This window comes from Pseudorca crassidens, chromosome 16 (assembly GCF_039906515.1).
Source record: "Pseudorca crassidens isolate mPseCra1 chromosome 16, mPseCra1.hap1, whole genome shotgun sequence".
NCBI lineage: Eukaryota > Metazoa > Chordata > Mammalia > Artiodactyla > Delphinidae > Pseudorca > Pseudorca crassidens.
The window spans coordinates 62,514,896-62,529,962 of NC_090311.1; the positions used below are offsets into that span (position 1 = coordinate 62,514,896).

At 51.7% G+C, this 15,067-nt stretch overlaps 1 protein-coding gene across 2 annotated transcripts in view; it reads right to left on the minus strand.

Annotated features, from left to right (window-relative positions):
• FAM241B (family with sequence similarity 241 member B) overlaps nucleotides 1–15,067 on the minus strand; it is a 252,848-nt gene that overhangs the window by 146,462 nt on the left and 91,319 nt on the right. For both annotated transcript variants that reach the window (XR_010935971.1, XR_010935970.1), the window contains one exon: nucleotides 10,060–10,199. The gene's annotated coding sequence lies outside the window, so the exon portion shown is untranslated. The remainder of the gene's footprint in view (nucleotides 1–10,059; nucleotides 10,200–15,067) is intronic.

Below are 15,067 nucleotides of genomic sequence, written 5' to 3' on the forward strand. Positions count from 1 at the left end.
CCCACACAGCCAGGGCCTGTCGGGCCTTGCATTTTTCCTTGGAAGATTCCTTGGTTCACTTTGCGTTTATCCTCATGGGTTGCCAACACCCAACACACACAAACACACACTCTCATAACACATAATCATGAAACACACACACAAGCCCTTTTTAAACCTCTGTGGGTTCCCTTCCCTCCTTCCTAGTGTATACACATTCCTTTTAGACATTCCATAATTTTATGTATTATGTATAAACATTATATATGTATTTTTATTCTGCCCTGTCTACCTAATATATCACATACAGTATAAACATTGTTTGACGTATAAACAATGTATAAGCATTGTTTGATAGCACAGCTACTCTAAAAGAGAACAAGTGCAGAAGGCCATGTATTGTGGTCTGAGGGTAGGGGTGGAGGGAGACACGAGAAGCCTGGAAAGCCAAGTCCACAGAGCTTTAAGCATTGAACACACAGCACAGGATGCACCCAGCGGCTCTGGCCTGGGGGACATCCCCTCGAGCACCCATTAAGCTCCTCTGGCCTCAGAGGAGGAGACAGACGGGGGCAGATCCCAGATCTACAGCTGGAGGGCAGAGGTTCCTTAAAGAAAAGAATGCAGAAATCCAAAAACAATAAATAGGCACAAAGGTGAAAACTTATTTAGAATGAGAAAATCAAAACAAATTACAAGTTTTAAAAAGCTGACAAACTCCACAAACATCACAAAACGCTATTCCAGACCAGCTTCTGCCTTTGCACAGTTCAAAGCTCATTTCCCTCCCCTCCACCTGCTCTGGGGCCCTTCACATCACCCCAGGAGGCACCTCTGTGCCAGGAACAGGGGGCGGCAAGAATGCACAGGAGCCTTTCCCACCCCAGGACGGCCAGCCATGAATGCCACAGCCGTGGTAACACGTCTCCTTAAAGCCAAACAGACTCCCCCCAACTCCGTGTCCCTCGAGCCAGACCCCAGTGATGCCCTGACAGGCCCCTGCAAGTGTCAGGCAAAGTGAAGGGAGAACGCAGTGGTCTTAACAGATTGCAGTTAAATTATTTTATTTATGCAATTATTACAAATACCTGTGGCCATGGCGACACATCGCAAGGGTCCCTGCTGGGCCTGGGAAGGCTCTGGTGCACTGGGGCGCCCTGGGTTTGAAGCCTCATCAGCTTCTGGTGGCACCACCTCTGCTAGAGACCTTCACCCTTCACCCTTCACTTTGCCTGGTGGACTTTGTCACAGTATAAATGTCACTTCCTCCTGAACCCCAACCTACAATAGGGCCTTCCTATTCTCTCTCGCAGAACCCTGCTTTTCCCCTGTTGAGTATTTTTCATAATTTGTAGCTATATTTTTGTGTGTCTATTGATTGGTGTCTGTCTCTCCCAGCAGATGTCATGTCCCAGAGGGCAGGGACCACATCTGTCCTGTCTACTGTGTGTCCCCAAAGTCTAGTACCCACTAGGCCACTATCCACAATGACAAGGAGAGTAAACAGCGTGCTGCCGCGCGGTACACTGTGTAGTGCCAGAGTGCCAAGCACCAAGGTGCTAATGAGCTCCTTCCTCTGCTCTCTGCCGGCTGAGTTACCCCTTCCCAGCAGCTAACTGCCTGCTAAGTCCAAGCAATGCTCAGAGATGCACAAGGCCTAAAATAAAACAAGAGAAAGGAGGAAACGATACCAGGGGAGGTTATGGGGACTCATCCACGGAGTATCACACCTCATATACTGTTTATTAAGGACATGAAAAATATCACACAAAATGTGAAAACACAAAAACAGTGTGTTTTGTGTGTGTGTGGGGTTGGTTTCTTGTTTTCTTTTGTTTCGTTTTTTGGGGAGATTTTTTTGTTTTGTTTTGTCTTAGAGAAGGACAGCTTGACTGCTTTGCCAGGCAAAGAGGGACATAGCGGGCTCCTGCTGTCGAAAACTGTGTGTCCTTTGTGTGTGTTTTGTTTTGAAAAAAAATCAGAAAATTCTGGAAGGCTCAAAAGGAGGCAAGACAGACACACAAGATGGAACGGGTTAAACCTTTTTTGTCACACAAGAAACACATTACATCACAGATCCTCCTCGATTTACACAATGAAGTTACGTCCAGATAAACCCATTGTGAGTGGAGAATGCATTTAATACACCTAACCTGCCACACATCATACAATAGCTTAGCTAGCCCACCTTGAACATGCTCAGAACACTGACGGTAGCCTACAGTTGGGCAGAATCGTCTAATAGCAAGCCTATTTTAAAGTGTTGAATCTCTCGTGTAATTTATTGAACACTCTACTGAAAGTGAAAAGCAGAATGGCTGCGTGGGTACAGAATGGTTGTAAGAGTGTCAGCTGTTTATCCCCGTGACGGCATGGCTGTTGGAGCTGCAGCGCTGCTGCCCAGCATCACATATCGCTAACCCGGGAAAAGATCAAAATTCAAGATTCAAAGTTCAGTTTCGACTAAATGTGTTATCGCTTTTGCACCATCGTGAAGTTGAAAAATCGTTAAGTTGAACCATTGTAAGTTGGGGACCATCTGTATATGAATATTTCCTAGAAATATGAAATTAGGCTAGAAAACAGACTGGCCAAAGAAATAAGAGAGGAAGAAAGATTGAGGGATGGAGAGAGGGAGGAAAGGAAGGAAGGAGGAAGGATGGAGGAAAACAGGGAAGGAAGGAATGAATCATTAAGACCTCAAAATTAGGCAAAATGAGACAAGTTACCTAAAAGACTGTAACGATTCTCAGCCTGAGCTAAAACTGGCTTGTCACATCTGCAGTGAAGTACACCTGATTACAGAACTTTCAGGGTGCACCACCAGTACCTGTGCCGTGCAGTGAGTTGGTTTTAGGGAGGGGGACCAGAGCTGGCCACCAGCCCTCACCCAACACCCCAGAAAGGGCTCCTGCCTGCAGTCACCAGGACTAAGGGAGGTCTGGCCATGACACATTCAGAGGACAATCCAGGAGCCTCCAGGAGTGGAGGACTGATACTCCTTCGTGTCCCCCAGACCTGTTTCCATGGTGACAGAACCCCTCATGCCTTGTAAACCAGGATGGGAAGCAGAGCAAGCTCTCCTCCTCCCCGCCCCCAGCCCCTCTGCCCCCTCCAGTAGGTCCTTTGTCTACAGCTGTGTCTGTAAACACCTCTCTGCACACCCCCTCCTCTAGCCCCCGCTTCTCCTGTCTGCAGTGTAGCACATATTCCCCACCCCCCAACTGATCTATTTGGGGAGAATGGGGGAAAACGACTCTTTAATTTCCTGCCTTCATTAATTATTGTAATGGCTTTCAACTTGGGGGAGGGAGGGGGCACAACGCACCTAATATGTTTTTATGTCGACAAACACATTCTCTCCTTGGCAGAGAAAGAGGCCTGCTTGGGGTTTGGGGATGTGGAGTGATTTACAAGGAACATTAACACCAGAGAAATTCTCCTGCTACAGATTCATGGGCTGGCTTTCTGTGTTGACTTGAACTCTCACCCTCACCCTCTCCCTCTCCCCTTAAGATCCCTGTCTCCTCGCCTCACTTTTCCCCCTATCCTAATACTCTTCTTCTCTCTCTTAATCCACCTCTTTTCCCCCATGTTCACATCCCTCTTTTCCCCACCACACCCTTCTTGCTGCCTCTCGCCTTCTCGCCAAAGCTGAGGACTCTTGGGGAACATGGCTGATGAGCGGAAGCTCTCAGGCTGACATCATTCGCTGCAAGCAATGGGGCCAGCGTACTGAAGGGCGCTGTGGGCAGGAAAGGTGGGAACCGGGTCTGCTTTGCCCTGTTTCTCTGTGGAGACCCCTCACCCCAGCCTCTAGCCGTGTCTTACTCTCCCCATTAGAACGGGAGAAGGTTACCAGGGGAACCCTGAGTAAACAGAATGCTCTCCAGGCCTTTGTGGCCCTGGGCGGGAAAGCCCACTGGAGAAGTCTTCCAGGTCTGCCATCAGTGGGAAAAAGCCCATTTGGGTTGGCAGAATTTCTGGAGAGAAGGAACGAGATGAAGCTAAGAAAAACAGTTCCACAAATCACTCTTCAGTGAGGTGAGTCTCCACAGCAACCTGCCCAGGGCTGAGAACCACAGAGGCAGGAGATGCACTGTTGCCATGGAAACCACATCCTAGAAACCCACTGGCATTGGTCCCTGTTTGCGTTTGCAGATAAGGTGCTGGGGGCAGGGGCTAGACCTGCAGGGTGCCTCAGAGGAACAGGATGGAGGAGAGAGGGAGAAAAGAGGGGAGAGAGACGAGGGGCAGGAAAGAGAGGCAAGAGGGGAGAGCAGATGGAGAGAAGAGAGAGAGAGGGTGATAGAAGGAAGGAGGGAGGAGAGGAAGGTTCTAGGAACCAGACAGCCTCTCAGGGGGATCCTGAGTTCTCTGGGCTTTGCCCAGAAGAGAAGGAAGCGCCCTGTGCACTGAGTATGGGCATGTACAAGTGAGCTGAGGGGAAGGGGACTGAGCTGAAGCCCAGGCTGAACCTCACGTCAGCCGAGGCACCCACTTGTCCTCATTGCTTTTACTCCATCATTGCTCAAAATGAGTAAATGAAGCATACCCTGGGGCGCCTGCTCACTGACCACAGAACAACCCCCCAAAGGGTCTGGAACCAGAGGAACTCCACGTGGGGCCTCCTGTCCCTCCTCCCCCAGGGTGCCCAAGCACAGGGGTTCCAGAGGGAAGGTGATTGGAAGTGGCCCCAAAGCCAGCCTCTTCCCTGATTACTCCCAGACACGGGTCTGTGGTTCCCTTTTTCTGGGAGTTAAGTGGCCACTGGGTGCCTAGCGCCACCTGCTGGTGACCACTGGGAGCAAGACAGCAGTGACTAGAATTGGCCGAGCCCACTGTTGCCCCCACCACTGAGCCTCAGCAACCTCTTCAAGCCAGGGGTGAAACTGGTACCCTCCTCCACGCCCCCTCGGACGGCCTGTGGGCCAGATGAACTCTTCAGTCAAATGAGCCACAGTCGCATTCGGTGTCTGATCTTGGCAAGTCAATTCCCTCTCTGGGCTCCCACGTCCCATCTGTGCAATGAAGGTCTAGAAGGGCTCTTTATGGCTTGGATACTCTGATTCCTTGACTCAAGCCAGAATTTAGCCCCTATCTGGAATATTTCTTTAAGTCTGAGGGGAGATACCAGAACCCCTCCCCCAATGTACTGTTCCTTGGACTGGGGGCTCTGTAAGCCCCACGTGGTTCAAGGGCAGCCTGGAAGGCACCAGAGTTTCCCCGTCACCCTCCCTTTACCAAGTGGGCCCCGCTGAGAGGGAAGCAAAAGCTTAAGCACCGTAACACACAGCACCCACTACAAGACATGTCCCAGGCCCTGCAATCCCACCTACCCCTCCTCTGTAGTCTGAGAAAGCTCCCGGGTCCACAAAGGCTCCTAAAAAGCTGTTAGAGGGGAAGGAAAGCTGGGGAACCAGCATGCTCCCAATCAGTGTTGGTGCCTACCACATCTGCAGGAGAGATGCCACTTTGGGACACGGTGCCAAATGCAGAAGGCTTCCTGAGCCCCTGTGATGGCATCAGTGCCTGCTGAGCTGTCTGCTGCAACCGAGAGAGCCAGGGCTGCCGTGGGGGAGGTCTGGAGGCAATGGTGGCTCCCCAGAAAGGCAGGAAGTGAGTGAATACAGGACTCGCGTCAGGAGAGCCAAGTCCAAATCACAGCTTTCACGTTTAGTAGTTCCATGACCTGGTGCCATTTTCCCATTTGCCAACCGTAGGTAATAGCAGTATCTACCTCCCAGAGTTCTGGTGAGGATTAAAATGAGATAATGCATGGGAAGCCCTTAGCACAGGGCCTGGCCCATAGCAGCACTCATCATTACAGACTCAATTCAGAAACTCTGGATTTGGACCAGGCCAACTCTGACTCATCATAATATTAACAACATGTAAAAAGTTCCTCCTATTAATAACTATTCGTGGAGCACCTACTATGTGCCAGGCACAGTGCGCACAACAGGGCTAGAGCAACAGAGGAGACAGACATGATGCCAGACTTCATGGAGTTTCTAGTCTGGTGAGAGGTAAGGGAGAGTGGTAGACGGTCATCAAACAAATAATGACACAAAGAATAAATTACTCTCCATTCTGAAAGGGAAGCAAAAGTGCCAAGGGAGCATATGACTGGAGAGATGACCTGATCTGGGTGGTTAGGGATGATTAATCTTTGCCTCTCCCTCCTTCATGCTGACTGGAATGAGGACATGATGGCTGGAGCTTAGCAACCATGTTGGACCATGAGGCAGGGCTGCTGGATAAGAGGGACCTACATGCCTGATGACTTTGTGAAGGTGTCCAAACCCTCTCTGTATTGTCTAACTCTGATGTTTTTATTCATTTTCTTGACAGAAAATGATTTTAATCTTTAAGAACAGTATTTTTTAGTTTTTAATTGTCCTTATCCTCAAAAAGCTCTGAACCACTGGACTGGGATTAGTAATGAACATGCTGCCTCTTCATTAGACTGTAAGAATGTTGGGGGCAGAGGGAGTCTCCAGCCCAGGGCTTTCTTCATAGGAGAGTGTTTGTAGAGTTTTGTTGAGTGGGAAGGAGTTAACAAGAGACAAAAATCATGGACAGATAAATTGAAGCTGGATGTAAATCTGGGGCGAGAAACCCAAACAATTTCAAGCAGTGTCTGAGGACAGAGCGAAAGGAAGGCGGCACAGAGAAATTCAGCAGCCAAGGACAGGACCTAGCAGAACAAGAGCTGAAGGACTTGAACCCAGGGAAAGAACTGACCGCCAGAACAAAATACTTTTGGGGTGTTAGAGGGCTCCTCTGGGATGGCTTGAAGTTGACCCTGACCTTGAATGTCATGTCTAGGGAAGACAGCAGAGACCTGGGTTTAAATCCTGCTGTGTCGCTTACTAGCTGGATGAGTTTAGATAACTTGCTTGGCCTCTCTGAGTTTCCGTTTACTCAAAGAACAGTAAAAATAGATGGAATGATATGTATGAACTCCCCCCGCCGGACCCCCGCGTCACTGCCTGGCATGTGGCACCCAATCAATCGTAATGATGTCCAACAATCTTTCAGCTGCTGTGGCGGATGGACTTTCAGGTGGCCACGTGATCTGGCCTCCTGATGTTCATGTTTTTCTGGGATCCCCTCCCCTCGAGTGTAGGTGGGCCCTGGGACTTGCTTCTAACCCACAGAGTGCAGCACAGGTGACCGGATGTCTCTCCCATGATTGTATTACATTATGTAAGACTCGGTCTTGCTGGTGGACTTGCTTAAGAGTCTCTCTCCATTGCTGGCTTTGAAGAAAGAGCTGCCACGAGTCCTCCAGTGGCAAGAAAGTGCGGTCTGCCAATAAATACCCCGAAGAGCTTGAAAGCGAACTGTTCCCAGTCGAGCCTCTAGATGAGAACCCAGTCCTGGGGTTCCTGTTTGCAGCCTTGCAGAAGACCTGGCTAAGCCATGCCCAGAAACTGAAGTGATAAACATGTTGCTTAAGTGCTAAGTGTTTGGTAATTTGTCACATGCAGAGAAAGGGAATACAGGTGCTATATCAAGAGTATTTTACGCAGTATTTAAGGAATGTATCACTTTACTTTCGTCAGCACATCAACTCTAATAGGGGGTATTATTACCCCTACTTACAGAGAGGAAACAGGCTTGATTTGCCAAGGTCACACGGCAACTGGGGAAGAGGGAGCTGTGACACAGGCGCTAGAGACTACACAGTGAAGAGCCCTGTGACTGGCCTGCTGGCAGCATTAGCTTCACCCTGCACAGTGCTGTGCAGCTACATGAAGGCCTTTAGGCAAATGCTCTCTGCCCAGTTCTCCACAGACCCCACCCCTCCCTATAGCCTGGTCCCCAGCTGTTTCACATGGTTCTCTCAGCCACCTGCCAGGCTCCTGAAGGCATTTGAGTCTCCAACCCCATATAACTAGGGCACTGGGAGTTAGAGGCCACATACAGCAGGTCCTGTTTCCTCAAGGGTTTGGGAGCAAAGGGCAAGAGCCGAACTACCCGGGGAATGGCGCAGAGAAAACAAGGTAGCAAGCATCCCCAGCGCAGTTCCCTTCCTGAGCTGTGAGGCCACAGTGCATCACTTTCATGACATCTGTGTATGGTGACGTCAGGGTCGCTGCACCCTCCACACCCTAGGGCTGGGCCTGGTTTAAGGACCCCACCCCAGGGAGCAGCGCAGCAGAAGGATAGGGATGCATGGAGACTACAGCCTTAGAGGGGACCCTCAGCTCCCGAGGCAGGGGCAGCGAAGGGGCCAGGGGACTCGGGGAGTCCTCATCTGGTGGTCTCTACGGGAGGGTTACTGCTTCATTTAGAGAAACACAGGGACACAGGCAGACAGCACAACAAGCCCCAGGAGCCCTGACTCAGGGCTGCACTTACACTGTTGACCCAGGTTCTTTCCTTCCTTCCTTCTTCCCTCCCTCCTGCCCTCCTTCCCTATTTCCTCCCTCCCTCTCTTTCAACCACTTGTGCTGGGGGTGGACAAGGGGGGACTGTCTGTATTTATAACTTGAGAATTAAGGCCAAGTGCACAGGTGATAGTTTTTTTTTCCCGATCCACCGGAAGTCACAGGATCCACCCAGCCAAGGCAGGAAGGGTGAGCTCTGCCCTTGGGTCGCCCTTCTCCTTTCAGTTCGGCTGGTCGCTTGTACCTTCCCATGCAATTCACTCAATGATCCCTAAGCTCTGATTAGGGCCCAGCCTTCATCAGGGGCTGGGAGCACAGAAAAGAACCAAGTAGTGGGTGAAAGGACAGGCACCACAGACCCCACTCCCCATGGCGAGAGAGGCTTCTGCCAGGAGCAACTCTGGCCAGCCCAGTCCGGCTTCCAGGGCTGGACCCCACACTGCAAGTTTTAAAGCTGCCCACCCAGGTGAATCTATTGTGCGGCAGGGGTTGAGAATCACTGTCACAGGGAAGGGAACACTCTGTCTCAGGCATCTGTGGTTGCCTTGTCCCTTCCCTTGCGGAAAGCATCTGGATTTTAGTCACTTCATCAGAAGAAGATGCTTTCTCAGGATTAGGTGAGCTCAAAGTTGCAAAAGAAACACCTCCCCTAGGCTGCAGCGGGCTCTAGCCCAGGCCAGTGCCTCAGAGGCAAACTTCGTAGCTGCTGTATACTGGTAACTGCCGTATTGGAAATGTTCTCAGTTTTTTTTCTCCTGGAATTTCAAAAGCAAATTACATTCTGAACACTGTTGGCTAAGGACAGCCAGTTTTCACCAATGAGCACTGCAGGAAGGGATCCAATACAAACCATCACCACGGCACGCTGCTACACACCAGGTACTATATACGTCTACCATCTGGACCTCACAACAGCCCTAAATGACACCTTCTCCCCATTTCACAGATGAGGAAGCTGAGGCACACAACTAGCAAGTGGGAGATCTGACTCCCTTACTCCTTGCCTCCTACGTAAAAGACAAGCACTACACAAGGGACACTGTGTCCTGAATGACACCAGATCACGAAATCACATTCATCAAAGGAAACTGGGCGGAATGAAGACAGGTGAGTGTGGAAGTGCTGGTGGGCACTGCACTGGGCGGGCTGCACTAGACACAGCTCCCCCCAGACCCTATCTAGAGAGAGCCCAGCCTTAGAGAACAAGTGAGTCTCTCCCGCTGGGGCCACCTCCGTGATGACAGCAATCCTGGACTAGAAAATCACCCAGTGTGAGACTTCTCATTCCAACTCCTACCCTGGAGGCTTAAGTACCAGGGGCTCTTCTTCAAAACAGGCCCAAGGCCCTTGGTGACAGAGTCTCTTCCTGGGGGCCTCAGCCACCCTGCACCCTCCCCCCTCCCCTCCCCTAGGGGTCCCAGCCCAGATCTGCCATCTCTGTGCAACCACGTGTGAGTTGCTTTAACCTCTCCAAGCCTCAGAGTCGCCATCCGTAAAAAAGGGAAAGACGTCTATTTTTCTTTGCGGGAGGATGAAACGAGACAAGAGTCTTACCCCAGGGTGAGACCATAGTAAATTAATTCCAGTGGAATCGCATGTACTCTCCACGAGAAACCCGAGTTCTGCTATCACGGAAATGCAAGGCAATCGTAAGCCTGGGCTGGCTGAGCGGAGCACTCACCTGGGCCAGGAGGAAGGATGATTCGATGGAGGGATAGAGATCATGCTCCTGCAGAGACATTCCACCAGGTGGCGCCATGGTACAACATTCACAGCCCTTCAGGCCAACACACCAAGATCGCTGGGGTCTCCAGGGTCTTCCTGCACAAGAACAGGACTTCATTCAGTCAGAGCTAAAGAAAGCCTGAGACTGTGTCATTCTTCACAGCTTCCCTCCATCTCCTTCATCTAGATCTTCATCAAAAGTGTGGTGGGAAGGGGGTGGGGCCACAGGGACAGTGACAGTGGCAATGCCAGGCCATGTCAGCAGCAAAGTCCACCAAGCACCTACTATGGGCAAGGCCCTCTGGCAGGTATTGTCGAGTTTTAGAGCTGAGAGGGGCCTTCAAGGAAATCCACCTTTGCCCCTTTGTTTTTCCAGAATGGAAGGAGGCCAGGGGAGGGTCACGCCTGTCTGTTAGAGGTGGTGGAGAGGCCTGCCAGGCTCACCTTAGGGTGCAGCCTGACTCAGGAGGACAGGTTTCAGGTGAGGCCACCTCGCCTCCTCCCCTCCTCCTTGCTGAGCTGAGCCAGACAAAGCCAGGGGAAGACAGGAAAGGCATCCCATCCGACTGCAAAGGGAACAGAGAAAATGAACTGGGTGTGACTTCCTAGGCTATTCCTGCCTCACCCTCTCCTGGGACACAGGACACTCTTCCTGAATGTCTGCTGAACAGACTGCAGACCTAGGACCAAGTTTAAACCATCCAGGGAGCTTCCTCCTCCAGCCCTGAAGAAGGGGGACATTTCTCTCAGGGTCCCCTCATTTCAGAGAAACAGCCCCATGGAGTGGTTCAAGGTCAGTGCTGCAAGGCCCTTGGGGGTCAACTGGGTCAACCCCCTGTGGTACAGATGATTCCATTGAGAGCAAAAGAGGGTCAACAACTCACCTCAATACCAAAACTCTACAGAATGAGGCAGCTTTCTATGCACTAATATGAAATGTGTCCAGGATACTGTTAACGTAAAAAAGAGAGGGCAGAAAACGTGTCTAATTTTCCATTATTTATATTAAAAAAGACAAAATTAGTATATTTGTGTTTGCACATAATTGCATAAATAAGTTCTGGAAGGATTTAAAAGATGCTAAAAACAGTAGTTATAGGGTTGGAGGGGGGATGCATGGATGGATGGATGGATGGGACAGGGGAGGGAGGGAGACTTTGTCCGTATGCATTTGTACATCACTTGATCTTTGAACCACGCAAATGAATTCTGTTTCAAAGACTAAATTTTAAAAACAGTTTGCCCAAGATCATACAGTGTTTCCCACAGTTGTAGGTAGGATGCTTTCACATGGTAGGATGCTTTCACGTGAAATGATCTGGGGTGCACAAGGTGACTGTAAGCAACTCACAAACAGCACTGAATCATTCAGTGAGAAAGCCATTCCCTTTTCATTTCTCTTCCGTCTTCTGAATCCGTCAGGGGTAATGACTCAGTGAGATGCTAGTAGGTCTTTAATACCTTTCTAAATCCTGGTAAACTGCCTTTTTAACAAAGAAAAAAGGCATCAGGCTTAGAGCCTTGGTTGACAGCGGCAGCTAGCTAAAGGGTGAAAATGGAATCGTGTTATTTTCTCTACACTCAATTTACTTGTACTAATATCTACTAGGAATGGCAAGTAACATTGGTCTTCAATTTGCAATAGCAATATGAGTCTTCCTTTTGGAAATATTTTAAGTAAATTGTATGTTGCTCTAAAGAAAACTATTACATAAACCCTAATGCCATTGCTTTGTGAATATGGTATTATCAAGTGCTAACCTTGCACCAGAAACTGCTAAGTGCTTCCCATGAATTAATATACTGACCCTCCCATCCCTGGGAGGTGCAGATGAGGACACAGAGAGGCAGGGAGGATGTGGACCTTGCCCAAGGTCACTGGTTGACTGGAGGTGGAGCTGGAATTTGAACCCAGGCATCCAGCCTCCTGTAGGGCTCAACACCGGAGGGACTAAAAGCTGGTGGCCCAGTGAATGCAGACCAGCCCTCCCCCCTCCAGCCATTGGCAGCCTGCACTTTAGGTAGTTGCCCTAAAGGCTCAGCCTCATTTGGACAGCTTTATCTTCCTCCCCCCAAGCTCTGGGTCCCTAAAGCCAAACTGAAGCACTCCATCTGCTTCCTGAACTTTCTCGCTCTGTGGGGTCCCAGGCAGCAGCACAAGGAGAGCTAAGCTCTGCTTCTCCCACCGTCGTGCTCTGCTAGACAGGTTGCAGGCTTCTCTCTCCATCTAGTTTTGGGGGAAAAGCCCTCTGCCTCCCTCACCCTCACCTGTACCATCCTTCAGGGACCCTACATGAGGTAACTGGATTTCTCCCCTTGCCATTTTGCTGTGAAACGTCATGCATTCAGGAAAGCAGGGAAGAGGGCTGCACCCTATTCAATGGCTGTGGCCCAGAGCTGGGAAGCTAGGGAGGCCACCCAGCCGGGCAGCTGCAGCCAGCATCCTCACACCTACCCTGTGCCCTCCGCCCTCACAGAGCTGATCTAGTGGTCACAATGGGTCCCAGCAGGTAGTGAGGCCTGTTCCTGCCCTGTTTCTCTCCTCTCTCTGGGCCACAGGCACCCTCTGCACAGTCAGGAGATGAACTACCCCTCACTCACAACCCTCCATCAGAATCACTTGGAGGGCTTTGTAAGAGGCAAGCTCTGGAGCACATCCCTCAGCGCTTCTGAGAAACTCTATGGTGAGGCCTGGGAATCTGCACCTGAAACAAGTCTGGAGGTGATGCTGACATATACCAAAGGTGAACAGAGGCGTGGTCGAACATGTGGGCTTGGCCTCAGTCTGCATCCTAGCTCCACCCCCGACTCACCTGGGGGTGGGAGGGGTGCGGGAGTCCTGGGGGCGAGTCATAAATGCTCTACAGTGTGCTCAGCAGTGAAATGAGGAGGACAGTGATTGTACCTCGATCATAAAGTTCTAGTGACAATTAAATGACACCAAGTGCTTAGCATAGTGTCAGACACACAGCACACTTGGCAAATTCCTCCTGTCCTGACACTCGAGACCTGCAACAAGCCCCTCAGCTTCCAGGGGTGAGAGAAGCAGCTGCATTTCTTCTCCAACGGGAGAAGGTGGGTGGATGGTGACACTGGTCTTAGAAGCCCAGCATGACCCCAGCTGGGGGTCCTAGGAGCTTGGGACATGGCGGCTGCTCTGGCTAAGCCCACAGCACAGGAGCTGTGGTCCAAGGCAGAGCATCCGAGGAGGAGGTGCCGGAGCTGGAGCAGTCCTCCCCATGCCCTCTGTCCATCTCCCTCACCCACTGCACTGAGGGTGATCCCTGAGGCTCCGGACGGCAGGAGGGACCCAGAGGGACCATCATCCCTCCTTAGAGATGAGGAACAAGGCCCTAGAGACTGAGTGAGCTGTCCAAGGTCATGGACCCACAAAGGAGAGCAGGGCCTGCAAGCTTCCTCCAGGGTCCAGCCGGCCAGGGTTGGGGGGCCTTCTCTGCCCTCAAGGTCAGGTGTCCTTGGGCAGAGGCTCTGACCACCACACCAGGGTTTTTCCTCAACTCACAGAGCCAGAGTCCCCAGTCAGGGAGCCCAAGTCCCTGCCTCTGCCAAAAGGCCCAGGAAGAGCCCTGGAGGCAGCAAATCACGTAGCTCTCTCTCAGGCGCAGCGTCTCTTCTGGGGATATGGAACTGTGGACCCCACCGGCAGGCTAGCTGGAGGGCGGGGAGGGGTAAGGCGTGCAAAGCAAAGGGCTTGGAACTTGTGGAAGGAAGGGCCCAGGAGGCCGCTCGTCCTGGGAGATGGAGTAGCAACACGCAGTCGGACCCCAGCAGCTCCTCACCAGGTGGCCCCAACCAGGGAGTCAAACAACCCCATGGGGGGTGGGAGTTATTTCCAGCCCCATGGAGGCGGCGGAGGCCTGGTGTGAACCCCGCTGTGGCTCACGAGGCAGCCAGGCCGCAAATCCGACCTGACACGGAGACACAGGGCTCCGAGGATTAGCCCTAGAGATTAGCAGAAACCTCCCTTGAAATCTGCCCCCAAGGTGGCCCAGTCTGGGGGGTCCCGTCACGCAGCAGGTAGGGTGGGAAGGGGGGGGCAGAGGAGGCAGGGCCCACCCTCCTCAGCAAGCCTCCAGGTAGGACGCACACTAGGCCAAGGTGGCCCTTGGCCTCTCTCAGGGGCCCGTCGGGCTCTGCAACTGGCCACCCAGCCAGGCAACAAGCCTCTACCTGCTCAGAACATGCCTGCACCATGATTTCTGAGCGCAGGCGGGCGAGAGCCCACTGAAGGGCATTCACAAAAGAGGTGGAGACGCGGCCCCCAGACGGCTTATAGCAGCTCCACAGGCTGCACAACCCCAGGGGGCGCCTTCCCTCAGCACGCTGCTTCTGCCAAGGCAGACTTTCAGACCCTGGACCTTGAGAAGTGAGGCAGAGCATTGCTTAGCAAACTGCCCAGAGCCCGAGGGGGCATAGGGAAGGTTGGCTGAGGAAAGAAGGGTGGAGAGGTGGGCCCCTGGGCCCTCGCCCCGGGCCACTTCAACCAGCGCAGCTCTGTTGGGTCTGTGTCATGGGTGTCGAGCTCAATCAACAAAAAGCACTTCTTTCTTGAACAACTCACTTCGTCCGGTCCGAGCCCCCAGCTGCTTCCCTTAGGCTGGCTAACAAGTCCCTGGGGCGGTGCCCAGGGCTCCTCCTGCCCGCCAGGGCCTGCCCCAGTCTGTCTCCTAGTCAGAAGCAGGAAGGAAAGCCCTGCCTTCTCTAAAGCACCCTCAATTCTCCTCAAAGGCCTCAGGCTTTGGGAATGGAAACTGAATTATGGAAAAAGACACAGTTCTCAGCCCTGAATTTGTGGACTCAGATTCATACCCCTTCAAGGAATTTTATATATTGAGGGTCCACTTAAGATTTATTTCTTCAGAAAGTCCCACAGCTTTGCAAGGCAAAAAGAAAGGGAAAGCCCAGCCGCAGAGAGATGCACTGAAGGGGGGTGTCAGGAGAGG